The sequence below is a fragment of the Crotalus tigris genome, unplaced genomic scaffold (genome assembly GCF_016545835.1).
Source record: "Crotalus tigris isolate CLP2741 ecotype Arizona unplaced genomic scaffold, ASM1654583v1 scf7180000018518.7366548510:968632, whole genome shotgun sequence".
Classification (NCBI taxonomy): domain Eukaryota; kingdom Metazoa; phylum Chordata; class Lepidosauria; order Squamata; family Viperidae; genus Crotalus; species Crotalus tigris.
The window spans coordinates 62,405-78,078 of NW_024097054.1; the positions used below are offsets into that span (position 1 = coordinate 62,405).

A 15,674-nucleotide genomic window follows, 5' to 3' on the forward strand; every position below is an offset into this window, starting at 1 on the left:
ATCACTTCAATTTTTGTGAGGCTACTTTAAGGGATCACAGGTCATGTCATTCAAAAGAAATAAAGAGCTACAAACTTCAAGAACAGCTGTGGAAGGGAGCAATCATTGTCCTCCATCATCTGCTCCCCCCAATAATTCTCCATAAAATCATAGGGTTGTTTCTCTTGGCACTCTGCTATATACCTTCTATTTTCAAATAGATGGGAAAGAAATGGAGGTAGTGAAATATTTTATCTTCCTGAGCTCAAAGATCACCACAGATGGGGACTGCAGCCAAGAAATTAAAAGATGCTTGCTCCTGGGGAGGAAAGCTATGGCAAATCTAGACAGCATACTAAAAAGCAGAGACATCACCCTGCCAACAAAAGTGCGTATAGTCCAGGCCATGGTTTTCCCAGTTGCAATGTATGGCTGTGAAAGTTGGACCATAAGAAAGGCTGAGTGCCAAAGAATTGAGGCCTTTGAACTATGGTGCTGGAGAAGACTCCTGGACTGCAAGGCGATCAAACCGGTCAGTCCTAGAGGAGATCAACCCAGACTGCTCTTTAGAAGGCCAGATCCTGAAGTTGAAACTCAAGTACTTTGGCCCCCTAATGAGAAGGGAGGACTCACTGGAGAAGAGCCTAATGCTGGGAAAGATTGAGGGCAATAGAAGAAGGGGATGGCAGAGAATGAGATGGCTGGATGGAGTCACTGAAGCAGTAGGCGTGAGCTTAAATGGACTCCAGAAAATGGTAGAGGACAGGAAGGCCTGGAGGAACGTTGTCCACGGGGTCGCAATGGGTGGGATACGACTTCGCAACTAACAACAAAGTTTTACACACCACCAGATGTGTTGCTGTAACAGCTGCCAGTGATAACTTCCTTGCCTGGGTGCACTGCTAGGAACCCTGGAACTCTGACAGTCCTTTGGAATGTTTATGCCTGAGCATCATCTGGAGCCTTTGTGATGCTTTTGTCTTCTCCTAGTTAGAATAATCTCAGATTGGTTTGATGCTGAATGCTAGAATAGCGTCCCAGTGTTCACTTTGCTGCTCCCAAATAATAATAATAATATACTCCAAATGCATTTCCTGAGTTGCAATCAGCATCGCCATCATCTGTTTACATGCTTCTCAATGCCGCACACAGCAGTGTGTGGCAGCAGCCCCAAAAAGTTAATACAATCCTTGCTTGTATAAACAGAGGCATAGAATCAAAGTCATGTGAATTATTAGTATCGCTTTATAAATCCTCAGTAAGGCCACATCTGGAATACTGCATCCAGTTTTGGTCACCACATTACAAACAAGATGTCAAGACTTTGGAAAAAGTACAAAGAAGAGCAACTAAGATAATTAAAGGCCTGGAGACTAAAACATATGAAGAATGGTTGCAGGAATTGGGTTTGGCCAGTCTAGAGAAAAGAAGGACTAGGGGGGACATGATAGCAGTATTCCAGTATTTGAGGGGTTGCCATAAAGAGGAGGGTTTCAATTTATTTTCCAAAGCACCAACAGGCAAAAGAAGCAACTATGGAAAGTTTGACATGTCTGCTCTATAGCAAGAAACAAAATACAGGTAGTCCTTGACTTAGGATCTGAACTGAGCAAAAAATTTCTGTTGCTAAGGAGACTTTTGTTAAGGGAATTTTGCCCCATTTTATGACCTTTCCTGATACAGTTGCTAAGTGAATCACTGAAGTTGTTAAGTTAGTAACACGGTTATTAAGTTGATCTGACTTCTCCCTTAACTTACTTTGCTCCATTAACTATGTTTGTTCGGAAGTCACAAAAGGTGATCACATGACCCCGGGACTCTGCAACTGTCATAAATAGGAGTCAATTGCCAAGCATCTGAATTTTGATCACATGACCCTGAGGATGCTGCAATGGTCCTGTGAAAAACAGTCATAAATCACTTTTTTAAGTGCCGTTGTAACATCAAACAGTCATTAAAAGAATTGTTGTAAGTTGAGAACTTCCTGTAATGGCAGTTGTTATACTTCGGGGTGCTAATGAATGCAAATATTCTGGGTAATTCCGGTACATAATTCCATCTGTTTATATTTATAGGAGACAAGTCAACTTTTTGAGCACTATCCCGGATCATTAAAGATAAAGTCTCTTTGGCTTCAGCTTTCCTTCATATATTCTCCTGCCATAGAAGATTTCTAAAGGCTATGCTCTTCAGTCCCCTCTGATGGAATAAGGTGAGTCGTCTACTCTTCTAGGACCTAGACCAGAGGTAGGCAACCTTGGTTCTTTTATGACTCGTGGACTTCAACTCCCAGAATTCCTAGGAATTCTGGGAGTTGAAGTCCACGAGTCATAAAACAGCCAAGGTTGCCTACCCCTGATCTAGACCATTGTTTGAATTAATCAATTAAAATGAATAAGACCACACCTGGAATACTTCAACCAATTTTGGTCACCATGCTACAAAAAAGAGGTTGAGACCTTGGAAAAAGTTCAGAAAAGAGCAACTAAAATGATCAAAGGCCTGGAGACTAAAACACATGAAGAACGGCTGTGGGACTTGGGTTTGGCTAGTCCAGTGGTTCTCAACCTGTGGGTCGGGACCCCATTTGGGGTCGAACAACCATTTCACGGGGGTCACCAAACAAGGCTGTCCGCCATTTTTTCCCCCTTTTCTTTGGTCACGCCCCTGGCACCCGGTGATATATAAGTGGTTGGGGGTCACCACAACATGGGAAACTGTATTATGGGGTCGCGGCATTAGAAAGGTTGAGAACCACTGGGCTAGTCTAAAGAAAAGAAGAAATAAGGGTGACATGATAGCAGAGGGGGTCACGTTATTCCCCAAAGCACCAGAGGGAAGGAGAGAAACAATGGTTGGAAACTGATCAAAGAGAGAAGCAACCTGGAATTAAGGAGAAACTTCCTGACAGTGAGGACAGTGGAACAGCTTGCCTCCAGAAATCATGGGCGATGTTATAGGTTCTCCTTCTTGAGCGGGGGGGGGGGGGCTGGACTAGAAGACCTCCAAAGTCCCTTCCAGCTCTATTCTATTCTATTTGAATGTCAGCTTTGAACCTGCTGCCTGGGACTGAATGTAGACACAAGTTTTATGCAGAGCCCTTCAAATCAGACATTTGCCCAAGGTAGCTTTAAAATCACTACCTAACAAAGTTAAGCTCAAAACAGCAGTTATTATTTTTTTAAAAAAGTGATCATTTTAAAACCTTTTCCAATAACAAAATGTAAAAGAAACAGCAATAATATTAATTAACCTCCAATGCAATGTAATGAGTTAAAAATCCTAAGAGAATAAAACTTATCTTTGTCCCCTGTCAACAATACAATGAAGGAGATGGCATTATATCCAATAGCATCAATACACTATACAGGCAGTCCTCAACTTACGACCACAGTTGATTCCAGAATTTATGCTGCTAAGTGAGACATTTGTTAAGTGAGTTTTACCCCATTTTACGACTTTTCTTGTCACATTTGTTAAGCAAATCACCCCAATTCTTCAATTAATATCACAGTTGTTAAGTGGCTTCTCCATTAATTTTGCTGGTCAGAAGGGAACCCCATGACCTTGGGACACTGCAACCGTCATAAATATGAACCAGCTGCCAAGCATCTGAATTCAGATCACCTGGCCAAAAAGTTTCCCCTTTTTCATAAGTGTAAAAATGGGTCGTAGGCCACTTTTTTTAAAATGCCATTGTCACGCCAAACGGTCATTAAACGAGCTGTTGTAAGTCGAGGACTACCTCCCTTCAGATTATTTTTTTTTGTCCTGAGTCGATCTGACTGAAGGTTTCTCCAAGGGGAAGATCACGTCCGAGCGTTCCTTGAGAATCCCTGGCGCGCTTTTCCAGCCTCTCGCCCGCTGCGATACGTTGGACAGCAGACGACGCTCCCGCCTCCCCTGGCAGCCTCTGCGGGGTTAATGATCCCTTCTCCTTCGCCCTCCCCGAAACTGGGTCGTAGCCCCGCCTCTCCGCTACGTCAGCATCTGGAGAGGTCCTGATTGGCCCAGGAGGAAAGTCTACCCATTGGGTCAGTCCGGTCGACTGTCTGGCTGACGGGCGTTCGCGGGAAGGAGGGGGGGGGGAGGAAAACTTCCTTCTTCGGGGTGACGCTCCCTGTCGGAGTCTGCGGTCGCAGGCGGATCTCGGGGCTGCGGCGGCTGGGGAGCCCCAGCTGGAGCCGGTGAGCCTCCCGACCAGGTGTTTTCCATCTTTCCACCGCGCTGGTGCTTGGGCGCCGACGGGGAAGGGGGATCGACCCCTGTCTCATCCAGCAATTGGGTGGTCGCCGTCGGGACGGGCGTCCTTAGGACTGAGTTGACCCTAGAAAAGCGCTGGCTAGGATTCCCCCCCCCCCCTTAATTTGGACTCCACCAGCATGCATGCGTGTCTCCTGAGTCAGGCCTCGCTGGGTGCCCTTTTCCCCATCGCCTCCCCCAACTTTCCGCATGGGGCGGATGGGAGGGAGAAAGAAAAGCAGATCCCGTTCATTCCATGAACGAAGCGGAAAAAGAAACGGTGGATTTATCCGGTTCTTTCTTTGGAAACCTAGCTATCCCCAGGTACCAGGGTTCCTGCCCATCCTGGGCAAGATTGCCATTTATTTTGGGGGTACAGTCACATGGGGTTCTGTGATAGACCGAGGTCTCTCTGGAGCACGGTAGAGAAGAAAGTGTCTATGGAGAGCCTCAGTCATGCAAGTCAAGGTGGTCTCAAAAGTGCTTTTTTCAAAAGGACTTTGTTTTTCCTTGAAGACGTTTCGCTTCTCATCCAAGGAGCTTGTTCAGTTCCGAGAACTGAAACTGAAGAAGCTTCTTGGATGAGAAGCGAAACATCTTCAAGGGAAAACAAAGTCCAGTTGCCTTTTGAAAAAGCACCTTTGGGATAGATAAGACAGGCTGCTCTCTTTTAAGTTATGTCTGTATGATCTCCATTTAAATACATATAAATATTGTGCTTATTAGGGGACACCAAATCTTTGGGTTTGAATAGGGAATCCCATTTCTGTACTTTGCTATGGGATGGGGAGAATGGATCCCAACCAATATAGATATTTTTTTTTAAATCTAAAATTTCTGGGAGACTTGATGGCTAAATGGCTCCTCCCTATTTTATAATTCGAAGATTTCTGCACACAATCCAATGCAGGATGTCCATTCCCTTTGGCGGTCCTTGTGCAGGAACATCTCATTCTGAGGGATCCCCATAGAGGAACTTGTAGAATATATTTTGGAAAAGCAATTGCTATGTTTAAACAGTTTATTTACTCCTTAAATACATTGCAGATATTAGTTGACTTTCAAAGACCTGGGATAATGAGACAGCATTGTGTGAGTAGAGTGGATGTTGCATTGATCTCAGGAATTCTTCTATGGCCTCCAGACGTGCCAGGTAGCTTGGCATGTGCCACATGGTCTAAGGCAGGGGTCTTCAAACTTGGCTCTTTTATGACTTGTGGACTTCAACTCCCAGAATTCCTCAGCCAGGCACGCTGGCTGAGGAATTCTGGGAGTTGAAGTCCACAAGTCATAAAAGGGCCAAGTTTGAAGACCCCCCCGGTCTAAGGAAAACAGAACCCACAGGGGGTGACATACATCCTGAAGAGCTATGCAACAGAATTGGACTCTGTCCTGTTTCTGGATTTCTTTTCTAGGGCTTGCACCTAGCAGAACTGGTAATGCTGGAGAAACTGTTGAAAGTTATTCCCCTGTCCACCCCCACCCATCTCTTCTTTTTCCCAGTCATCCAGATTGACTGGTAGAACATGGGAGATTCTTTTTTTGTCTGCTTCCTAGCAGCCAGTTTCCAGGAGTTGCTGATGACCTCATCGCTGTGATGCATGCTTTTTGAGTGTGCAGATCATCTCTTAGATGCAAAGCTAGGGCGGGCAGTATGGTATTGCGTCCAGCTTCTTTCAAGAATGGGAGGGAACGGACTGCTGAAAGTTTAAATCCACCACAGAGTTTTCTGTGAAAACAAAAAAGAGCAGTGAGGTGGATGCAAATGCATACGCATATATACACACACAGAGAGATGTGTGTCTTTCATGAATTGGAGCTTGCTTTTGTGTGTTTGAGTATAGTATACATTTTACCATATTGGTAATGGTGGTATATACAGACCTGACCATTGATTTCTTTCTTGGTATGTCAGTGAATGGAAGGCAGCCAAGGAGTTAGCAGCAGAATGCAGTATAACGAAGAACCCCTTTGGCTTTATGCTATGCAAACCTTATTGCTTTTAGTGCACTCTTCTCCCACACTTTTTATTGCCATGACAGTAAGGTTTGCCTGGATGGAATATTATTCTTGGAGTGTTTCCTGGTGAAGAGCTTCTAATTTTATCAGTTGTACAGCTGTTCCTTTTTCCTTTTGCGAGGGATTTTTTGGTGATAAGGAAAAAAAAAAGAGTTGGAACAATTGGCCGAAAAATATGTTCCACTGGAAGATAACGGTCAATTTGGAGTTTTTGTATAATTCCACCAAGTGTGGTGATTGCATTATAAAAATATTACCTGAAAATAACCTCCAGCTGGTAAATGTGCATGCTCCATAAAGGTAGCTGATCTGTCCGTGTTCCAAATGTGTGGACTTTAATCCCCACAATTCACAATCCATGCTTTCAAGGGTGTGCAATGTGCAAAAGGTGGCCATAAATCACAATGCTTAGACTTGTGTAATCCTCAATTGTCCCGTGCAAACGAAAATAAGAGATTAGAAGCCTTTGTCTGTCTGTCTATCTGCCAACCGGTCATTTTGCCTGAATCTGAGAAGGAAGTGTGCTAGAAATACAAATCTTGCAATAACCTGTGATGAAACCTCACTTACCAACTATAGACCTGTAACTACATGACTGTGTGCAAATAGCCTTTTCCCTTGATGGTATCAGCATAGTAGGTACATGACAAGATGGGGGATAGGCTGATGGGAGGACCCATCTTTTCACTTTTTTTTTCATTTATAGATGATGTGTGGCTTTCCATTGTAGTTTGTTCAAACGAGGCTTAATGTGTTTATTAATCACACACACACACACACACACATACTGTTTATTTATTTATTATATTTATCTGTTTGATCCTCTGCCTTTTGTACAGGATATGTGTTTCTCATCCTGGCTTGTCCAGTAAAGTGTATTTCCAATTGATTGTAATTTCTGCTTTAGAGAAAACAATACTGTCAGTCTTTGCTTGCATCCCGGTTGTAAAAAAAAAACCCATACTATTAAATGATTGTCATGAGAGCCATTTTGATGTAGTGGTTAAGGCACCAGGCTAGAAACCAAGTGATCATGATGAGTTCTACTTCTGCCTTAGGCACGGAGCTAAATGGGTGACTTTGAGCCAGTCTTTTTCTCTCAGCCCTAGGCAGGAAGCAAGGGCAAACCACTTCCAAGAAACCTTGCCAAGAAAACTGTAGGGATCACCCCAGGAAATTGCCTGGAGTCAGACTCAAAGGCACACGCATGCGCGCGCACACACACACACACACACAGAGAGAGAGAGAGAGAGAGAGAGAGACAAGATCAGTGGTTCTCAACCTTTTTAATGCTGTGACCCCCAACCGGTTGTAAGTGGAGGACTACTCAACACGTCGTAAGTCGAGGACTACTCAACTGGTGCAGCACCGTTTGCAGAATGGGGCCTTTGGCGGGCTTAGCAGGGCAGAGACAGCCTGGACAATTCCTATTGGCTTTTGAAAGCCAATAGAATTAGACTCTATTCAAGAGAGTCTATTCTATTGGCTTTCAAAAGCCAATAGAATAAAAGGGAATAGCACAACTAAGGAAAAGGGAAAAAAAATGGCGGACTGTGTTGTTTGGCGACCACCGTGAAATGGTCGTTCAACCCCAAATGGGGTCCCGACCCACAGGTTGAGAACCACTGCACAAGATTATTAGCAGCTTTGTATGAATTGAGTCAAAGATAGCTGAGCTCCATTTTATACATTTGAAAAGTTCCTATAAGAGTAATAGGAGCTTTTTTAGTCAGCTCTTTAAGATACAGATCTGTTCTGATTTTTTCCTCCCTAATAAATAAGAGCTTGGCACAGATTGGTTGTTTTGTGCAGTCAGAAGATTGCCAGCACAATTTTTCCAGCCTCTGTTTAGGAGCACAGAATTCTCAACCGGCTTCAGTTTGGAGTAAGCTATACTCAAAAGATCTCAATATGAGTCTTTTAACACTGAACACACAATCCTATCTATACACAAGTGCCTTTCCTTCACTCTCTTACCATTTCTCTCTCCCCCCCCTTGCCCCCATAGGACCGGTTACACGTGAATTGAGCTATTAGTTAGGCTGCTAAACTATTAATCCCTAATTCTATCTAATTCTAATTTTAACTTACTGAAAGATTACATTGTCATAAAATATGAGGATGTGCTGTGCTTTTCCTTGCATAGCTTCTGGTGGAATGAGCAAGCAGTAAATTACCAACAATGTCTAGACTAGAGAAACACATTTATTCTGGCATTAATGTCCAACCAACAACAAGACTGAGACTTATCTCCTGTGATGGTTGCTTTGCCAACTGGCAAGAACCGTGTTAGAAATGTTTTCCCTTTACAGTTTTGCAAGATTTCACATTTGATTAGAAAGAAGTGTTTGGATTCAGTTTGGAAGAGACCAGACGCAGTCTTAATAGCATCTTTCCCACTAAAAAAATGATTAAAAGGCATATGGTTTTGTGAGCTGTAGCTCACCTCATCAAATGCAGAGATTGGCTAGAGTGGTGTAGAATTTAATTCAGGATGAATCAGGAGGAAGGAAAGAGGTGTTCTAGAATGTGAGGAAGAATGAATGTAGTCTTCATCTGAAGCTCATGAAAACAGCTACATCTGGAAAATACTTACTTGTAGACAAGTGCTTTGTTTGCTATCCTGCTTTCCAAGACACACACTGAAGCTCATGAACACACCTACATCTCAAAAATACCTATTTATAGATAAGTGCTTTATTTGCTACCTGTTTTCCAAAACCTTAATTGAAACTCACGAAAACAGCTATATCTTGAAAATGCTGACTTGTAGACAAGTGCTCTATTTGTTATCCTGTTTTCCAAAACCTTAATTGAAACCTATGAAAACAGCTATATCCTGAAAGCGCCTACTTATAGATAAGTGCTTGAGACATTTATCTTTATCTTAGAATAAACAGACAATACTATTTTCTGTAATAGAACAATTAAGCAATATAGCAGAGAATATTGATAGTAGACATTTTCCAAAGATCAGGAATTTTATATACTAATCTGAAAATTATCTTAGAAATTGGGAGAAAATTTATATAAGATGGTCCTCAAATACGTAAGTGATGGATGTACCATATTTCATCTCTGTTATGAAAAGGCTGTAAAAAGCTCCTCCAAAAGTAAAAGTTCTTTATTTTTATTTTAACTTTTAACCCTTTTTGCCCTTGCATTTAACCTACTTTTAACCCATTTTAGCCTATTTTTAAACCTGTTTTAACCTCGTTTGACTTTTTATAAAAGTCAAAGGCTTTTTATAAAAGTATATATACTGGAGAAGCTACCATTGTTTTACTTGCATTTTAACAACTTTACAAGCCAGGATTATCAAGAATGGGGAAAAGGAGAAAGAGACAGCGTGCACAGAGAGTTCCTCCAAGCCACTGAAGCAGCAGAAAATGGAAGATTACACTGAAAGTAGACAGTCTGCTCCTGTAAGTAATGCATCTGCAGTCTCCTCACCAGATAGATCTAATTTGTGCAATTCATTGGAATGGGATTTACAAACTGAACTTGAAAGCAAACAGCATATAGAATTTCCTGCCTCTCACAGAAAATAACTCCCCTCCTTGGAACAGCCGCTTTCTTTGCTCAGGATGGGAAATTCAAAAAAGGAGAAGGCAACAGACTTCCTTTCCAGACAATGTTTGCTTACAGCTCAAACTGTAAAGTCACTCTATCAGTTTTTATCAACTGTTATAAATAAGGTTGACTGCTTGGAAGAGTCTTTTGCAAAGTTTATTAAGAGTCACCCAAATATTGCAGAAGGATCCAGGAGGATACCTACCGATAGACACGGGGTTGCTAACTCAGAAATTGAAACTAGAGCAGGCTCTTCTCTCTCCCACCCAAAAAAAAAATGGGAGAGGAAAGAATACAAAGAAAACAACACTCAATCAGATAGTCCAAGAGGTCACCAACATAACTTCCGTTTGCAGACTAACCAGGTTACCTTGCAAATTTATGACAACAGAATGAATAGAGGGCATTGCAGTGATAGAAAAGCTGTTAGGCTGTCTCTCAGCCAGCTGCTCCACTGTGATTACACTCTAATAGATTTACTCCATGCAGAATAGTTGCCAGCCAGAAGGCAATGTATGCGAATTTTGCTATCTTTCAAGCAGGCCACAATTCCCTCTATGTTTTTTAAAATGAAGCCCTTCTTGAGTAGTTTTTCAATCTTTCCAATACGTATCTTCTGCTCAGAAAAAGGATGCCCACTCCTGGATCAGCCTCTCCAAAAGGGAACTATTGCTTTAAATACAAGCTGCAACAGACCTCATACTGATAAGCAAGCACAGCTGAGTTGACCTTGAGAAAGCAGAGGAGTGATCTACAAACAGCATTACCCACAGCTACAGAATTTGCTGAGGATGTGCCAGAAGAAATGCGATTGACTTATTCGTTGCATTGCCAGAACCTGAGCAAGCTAACATTATTCAGAGACTGGATGATCTAAAAGAGGCACTGTCAACAACCCAATTCACAACAAAGCCTCTATATCAGTGGTTCTCAACCTTCCTGATGTCGCGACCCTTTAATATAGTTCCTCATGTTGTGTGACCCCCAACCATAAAATTATTTTCGTTGCTACTTCATAACTGTAATTTTGCTACTGTTTTGAATCGTAATGTAAATATCTGATATGCAGGGTGTATTTTCATTGTTACAAATTGAACATAATTAAAGCATAGTAATTAATCACAAAAACAATATAGCAATGCTCTCTGGAGAAGCTTACTCTTGCTTGCTCAAAAATGTTGGGAGGGAAGGAAGGGGAAGGAAGGAAGGAAGATTGAAGGGGAAAGGAAGGAGATGGAAAAGGAAGGAGATTGAAGGGGAAAGGAAGAAAGGAGAAATAGACTGAAGGGGAAGGGATGGAGATGGAGATGGAAGGAAGATTGAAGGGGAAAGGAAGGAGATAGAAGGAGATTGAAGGGGGAAGGAAGGAAGGAAGGAAGGAAGGAAGGAAGGAAGGAAGGAAGGAAGGAAGGAAGGAAGGAAGGAAGGAGAGAGATTGAAGGGGAAGGGTATTTTCCGATGGTCTTAGGCGACTCCTGTGAAAGCGTCGTTCGACCCCCAAAAGGGTCGCAACCCACAGGTTGAAAACCGCTGCTCTATATAAATTGGCTTCACCAAATGCTCAAATCTGTGACAATATAGTTACTAACAATCTACAATTTCTTCAATAGCAAAAAAAAGTATTGTTACACAGGCTGACAGTGGGATAACCGCACTGACTTACTCAGACCCTGATAAACAGCAGAAAGACAAACTGTCCCATCATACAGTGCCCTTTAAGTGTGCAGACTCTAAGGATACAACCCATCTACCACCTTCACTAGAGTCAAAAGTGCCTTTAACATCTCCTCACAAGATGACCCCCAACTGTATCCCCTCCAAAATTGACATAAATTTACATGGGTGATAGTTGGGGATTTTGCTGAGGTAATCGCTAAAGGTGAAGACTCTCTGACCTAGCTATCAGATGGCGACCAGAGGCAGAGACAGAGGCATGCCTCAGTGCCCCACACAAACGGTGGAGTTACCCTTGTTGTTGTGGATGATGTCCCCATACAGAATTTTCTAATTCCTGATTAAACACATCTAATAACCAACAATATTTAGTTTTCGATGACACCATCACCCATCATAACTATCTTCCAACAAGTGCCCTTCTGAGAACACGGACTGACTATATGAAGACTGTTCTGATATTATTTTGTTTCTTTGTTCTACTCCCCATTTCCTCTGATTTCACTGGTTTATTCCCATATATAAAACTGTCTGATTGTACACTTGTTTCTTCTGATGTAGGCCATATCCATTATGATTTAAGGTAGATACTTCTGGACTTTCGACACAAAGTTTAAAAACCTCAACCCTTGAAATTTACATAAAGCTTCCTGGATGAAGAAACTGGAATAGAAAAGAACTTCCGGATAGCCAATATTTAGGTCATGTCAGGATTTTTAGTTGACTAGCCTATCATGTTTACTTTTATCTGGAACTTCTAGAAGATTATACACTAGTGATGTTTAACATCTCCATTTCCACGTCATAATGACAGGATCAAATTAGACCTGAACCAGAACACTTCTGATAGGTGATATTTTCTGAATCTACTTAAGGTTCTCCTCATTGTCTCATAGATTTATCCTCCTTAGAAGCCCATGGACCTTTAAATTACTGAACATCCTTATTCCCAGTTGAAGCAAGAGAATTTCAAAAATTCTAGGGTTGAAAAAACAGAGTTTGCAGGGAATCGGAGGCAACATGCTTTATATATCAGCTGTTAGGAAGCGACAATGAAAAAGGTTGGCATTTTCCTGGTCATATATGTAACCTTCTAGAATGCATTTGTTTGGCCACTCTATGAATACCAAATACTAGATCAGTTTAACCAATCGCAACCTGATTTAACAGGTTGCTTTTTATGGATTCTCTTTCCTTGCCATTAATTTGCATTTCTCTTCTTCTTTGTCAGTTATGTGCATAACCTTACAAAAAAGAAGCCTTGGCATAAAGCCATATGTGCATTAATAGATAAATTGCATGCCTTAGCCATAAAGGTATGTTATATCCAGCCTTAACAGAAGGACACCATGAATTAGGCTACTAAACTATTTTTATTATTATTATTATTTTAGACAAACAAAACAAAACACAACAAACATTACACACATACACATGTAATACATCCTTTTTTGTTAACAGCAGTTTGTAACAGTACTCTTCTATTCTTTACATTTCCCCCCTCTTTCTTCTTTGAAATATTTGTCCTTATTGCCCCATTGTTTCTTATTTACATTTTCCTTCTTTCATATTCTACTACTTACTAGGAAAGTAAGAAAGTAGGGAAGAGCTGGAGAGTAAAAGTTATGATGAAGATCTATTAGAGGGAGTTGATCGAGAGCGAGAAATATAAAAGTTACAAGAAAGAGAAAGGTTAGAAAGAGAAGCAAAAGAAGACTTATAGAGACAAGAAGTATAAAACAAAATAAAAACAAAAAAATAGATCAAGTTAAAAATGGGAGACGTAATTAAGCTCTTTTCTATAAATATTAATGGACTGAATATATTAAGAAAAAGAGTTTGGACGTTTAACAATTTAAGGAAATTGGATGTAGATGTGATGTATCTTTAGGAAGTTTACATAAAATAGGATTATAGAAAATTACTAGAGAAAGTAAAATTTAGAAACATTATACACAATATTAGCATAAAACAAGAAAGGAGGAATTATTATATATGTCAAAGAAAAATAAAATTAAATCAATATACTTGGATGAAAAGGGGTGAATTTTAATGTTGGAAATAGTATTAGAGTAAAAACAGTATATGCACTAAATAATATGAGAATATTTGTATGATCACCATGCTTAGATGGAATTCCGGTCGAGTCTTATAAAAAATATGAGTGTTACTACAATGAATAATGTTGGATTCCTAGTAGGCTACTAAACTATTAATTGTACTTTTGGATCCTGCTTGGTTAAGTTATTAGTCTTGAACCGTAATAAATTTATCTATCTAGATAAGTGCTTTATTTGCTACTTGTTTTCCAAAACTCTAATTGAAACTCATGAAAACAGCTACAGCTGAAAAATACTACTTGTAAACAAGTGTTCCATTTCCTATCTGGTGTTTTCCCAAGTGCTTCTTCCTAGTTGAATTTGACACGTACTTTGTTTTGGCCTGTAGGTTTTAATTTTCTGAAGAGAGAAGGGGAGGAATACTCTAGCAATATGTGTTGTGTGCTATTGCAGCAACTTACATAATTTATTCTTTCCAGCATGAGGTAATTAAGCATAACTTGAAGATAAACAGATAGCAGCAGATCTGTTTTCCTTGAGGGTAGACATAAAAGGGCAGAAAAATTCCACTCTTTTCTGTTATAGTTAATATAGTTCATAGTTCAGCACATTTGGTTATTGCTGCTGATAATGTGGGAAGCAAATAAGAGTAATTTGTAGTTAGCCAGTAATGATCAGCAGAGCAGAAGCTGCCCTTTCCAGAAGTGACAACTTGAGATTTCAACACAACTGTTGCTGATGCTCTTTCTCAAGAATCAGAACAAGACATAAAAGCTCTGCTTTTCGTTGGGGTCCCACAATGGGGGGAGTGGTCTGGCAAAGAGATTTCTGGAGAAAGAGCTTAATACAAAATACTTTACCAAGGGTGCTGTAAAAATGTCCTTTCAAAGGAATTTCATGGAGGACTGCAGACTTGTGTGGTCTCTGAAAAGATCCACATGTATTTGGTGTATGAATGTTTGTTTCATTTCATGTATGTTGGTCATCTAAAGAAGGGGTAGGCAACACGGCACCCTGCGAATCACAACACTGAACATCATGTATTATTTGTCAGTATTCGTATATTCCCTGCCTTTTGCATTCACTCTGGTTTCTTTTTATTATATCCCCTTATTCCATCCTGCAGGTATACATAAATTAAGTTACATTTAAGTTTATTCGTCATTCTTTAACTTATAATCACTCCCGAACAGGAAATAACTATTAGTATTATATAATGAAAAACAGTATGTTTGGCATTTGCACCAGGAGGAGATTGAACAGCAACTAGTAGTAACAGGAAAACGTGATTTTTACCTGCTAGACATAATATGATTGCTTGTATCTGGGCTGGAAAAATCTGGACAACCACTATGACAGCAAACAGTTATTTATACCAGAGGTCACCAATCTTTCTCAGTTGGCAGACCAGAGGAAAAGGGAGGGGGAAGCATTTTATATGCACATGCGCACGCAAGTGTGACGCAAACGAGGCGGGGCTACTGCTTACGTGATGTTCACTAGCCCTGCCCTGTTCTTGGACAGCACCCCGTTTTCATGCCCCGCGGCGCAGCATCGGCCCGTTTTCATGCTCCATGGTGTGTTGGCATCCTGTTTGTGCGCCCTGAGGTGCGGCGTCAGCCCAGTTTCGTGCCATGTGGCGCGGTGTCCTGTTTTCTCACTCCGCAGCCACAGCACTAGCACGAGTGGGTGTGTTTGCGTGCACTGGCCAGTCTGTCCTGTGGCCCTGTGGCCAGGAGGTCACGGCCCAAAGGTTGGGAACCTCTGATTTTTACAATGTTGTTACCGCCATCTAGTGGCTTCCTAGGATTTTGCAACTTAGGTGTTAAGCCTAAAATAAGTGCCACTCCACCTTAGAAGAAGAGGGGGCAGGGAGAAGCAGTTTGAGCTGTTGGAAGAGGTAGGATATAGTAATAGGGGTGACTTAAGAAAAGGGGAGGAAGGTCCAAAAGAAAGGTGGGGCGAAATAGTTCGAGTGGCACGTGGCAGCAATGGACTTTGGTGAGCCAAATATTTTTCATTGTAGAAAATGTTTGGCTGCATTGTTGAGCATTGGTACCAAATGGAGAAGTGCTTCAGAGGCTGCAGGAAGCTTTTTATGGAGGCACATTGGTTCACAAGCTGTCC

At 41.3% G+C, this 15,674-nt stretch overlaps 1 protein-coding gene across 5 annotated transcripts in view; it reads left to right on the forward strand.

Annotated features, from left to right (window-relative positions):
* HERC3 (HECT and RLD domain containing E3 ubiquitin protein ligase 3) overlaps positions 1-15,674 on the forward strand; it is a 63,748-nt gene that overhangs the window by 1,630 nt on the left and 46,444 nt on the right. For 2 of the 5 annotated variants that reach the window (XM_039353392.1, XM_039353395.1), the window contains exon 1: positions 4,009-4,166. The gene's annotated coding sequence lies outside the window, so the exon portion shown is untranslated. Of the gene's footprint in view, positions 1-2,054; positions 2,192-4,008; positions 4,184-15,674 lie in introns of those variants that run through there. The other 3 variants (XM_039353393.1, XM_039353396.1, XM_039353394.1) reach the window with 3 other exon arrangements.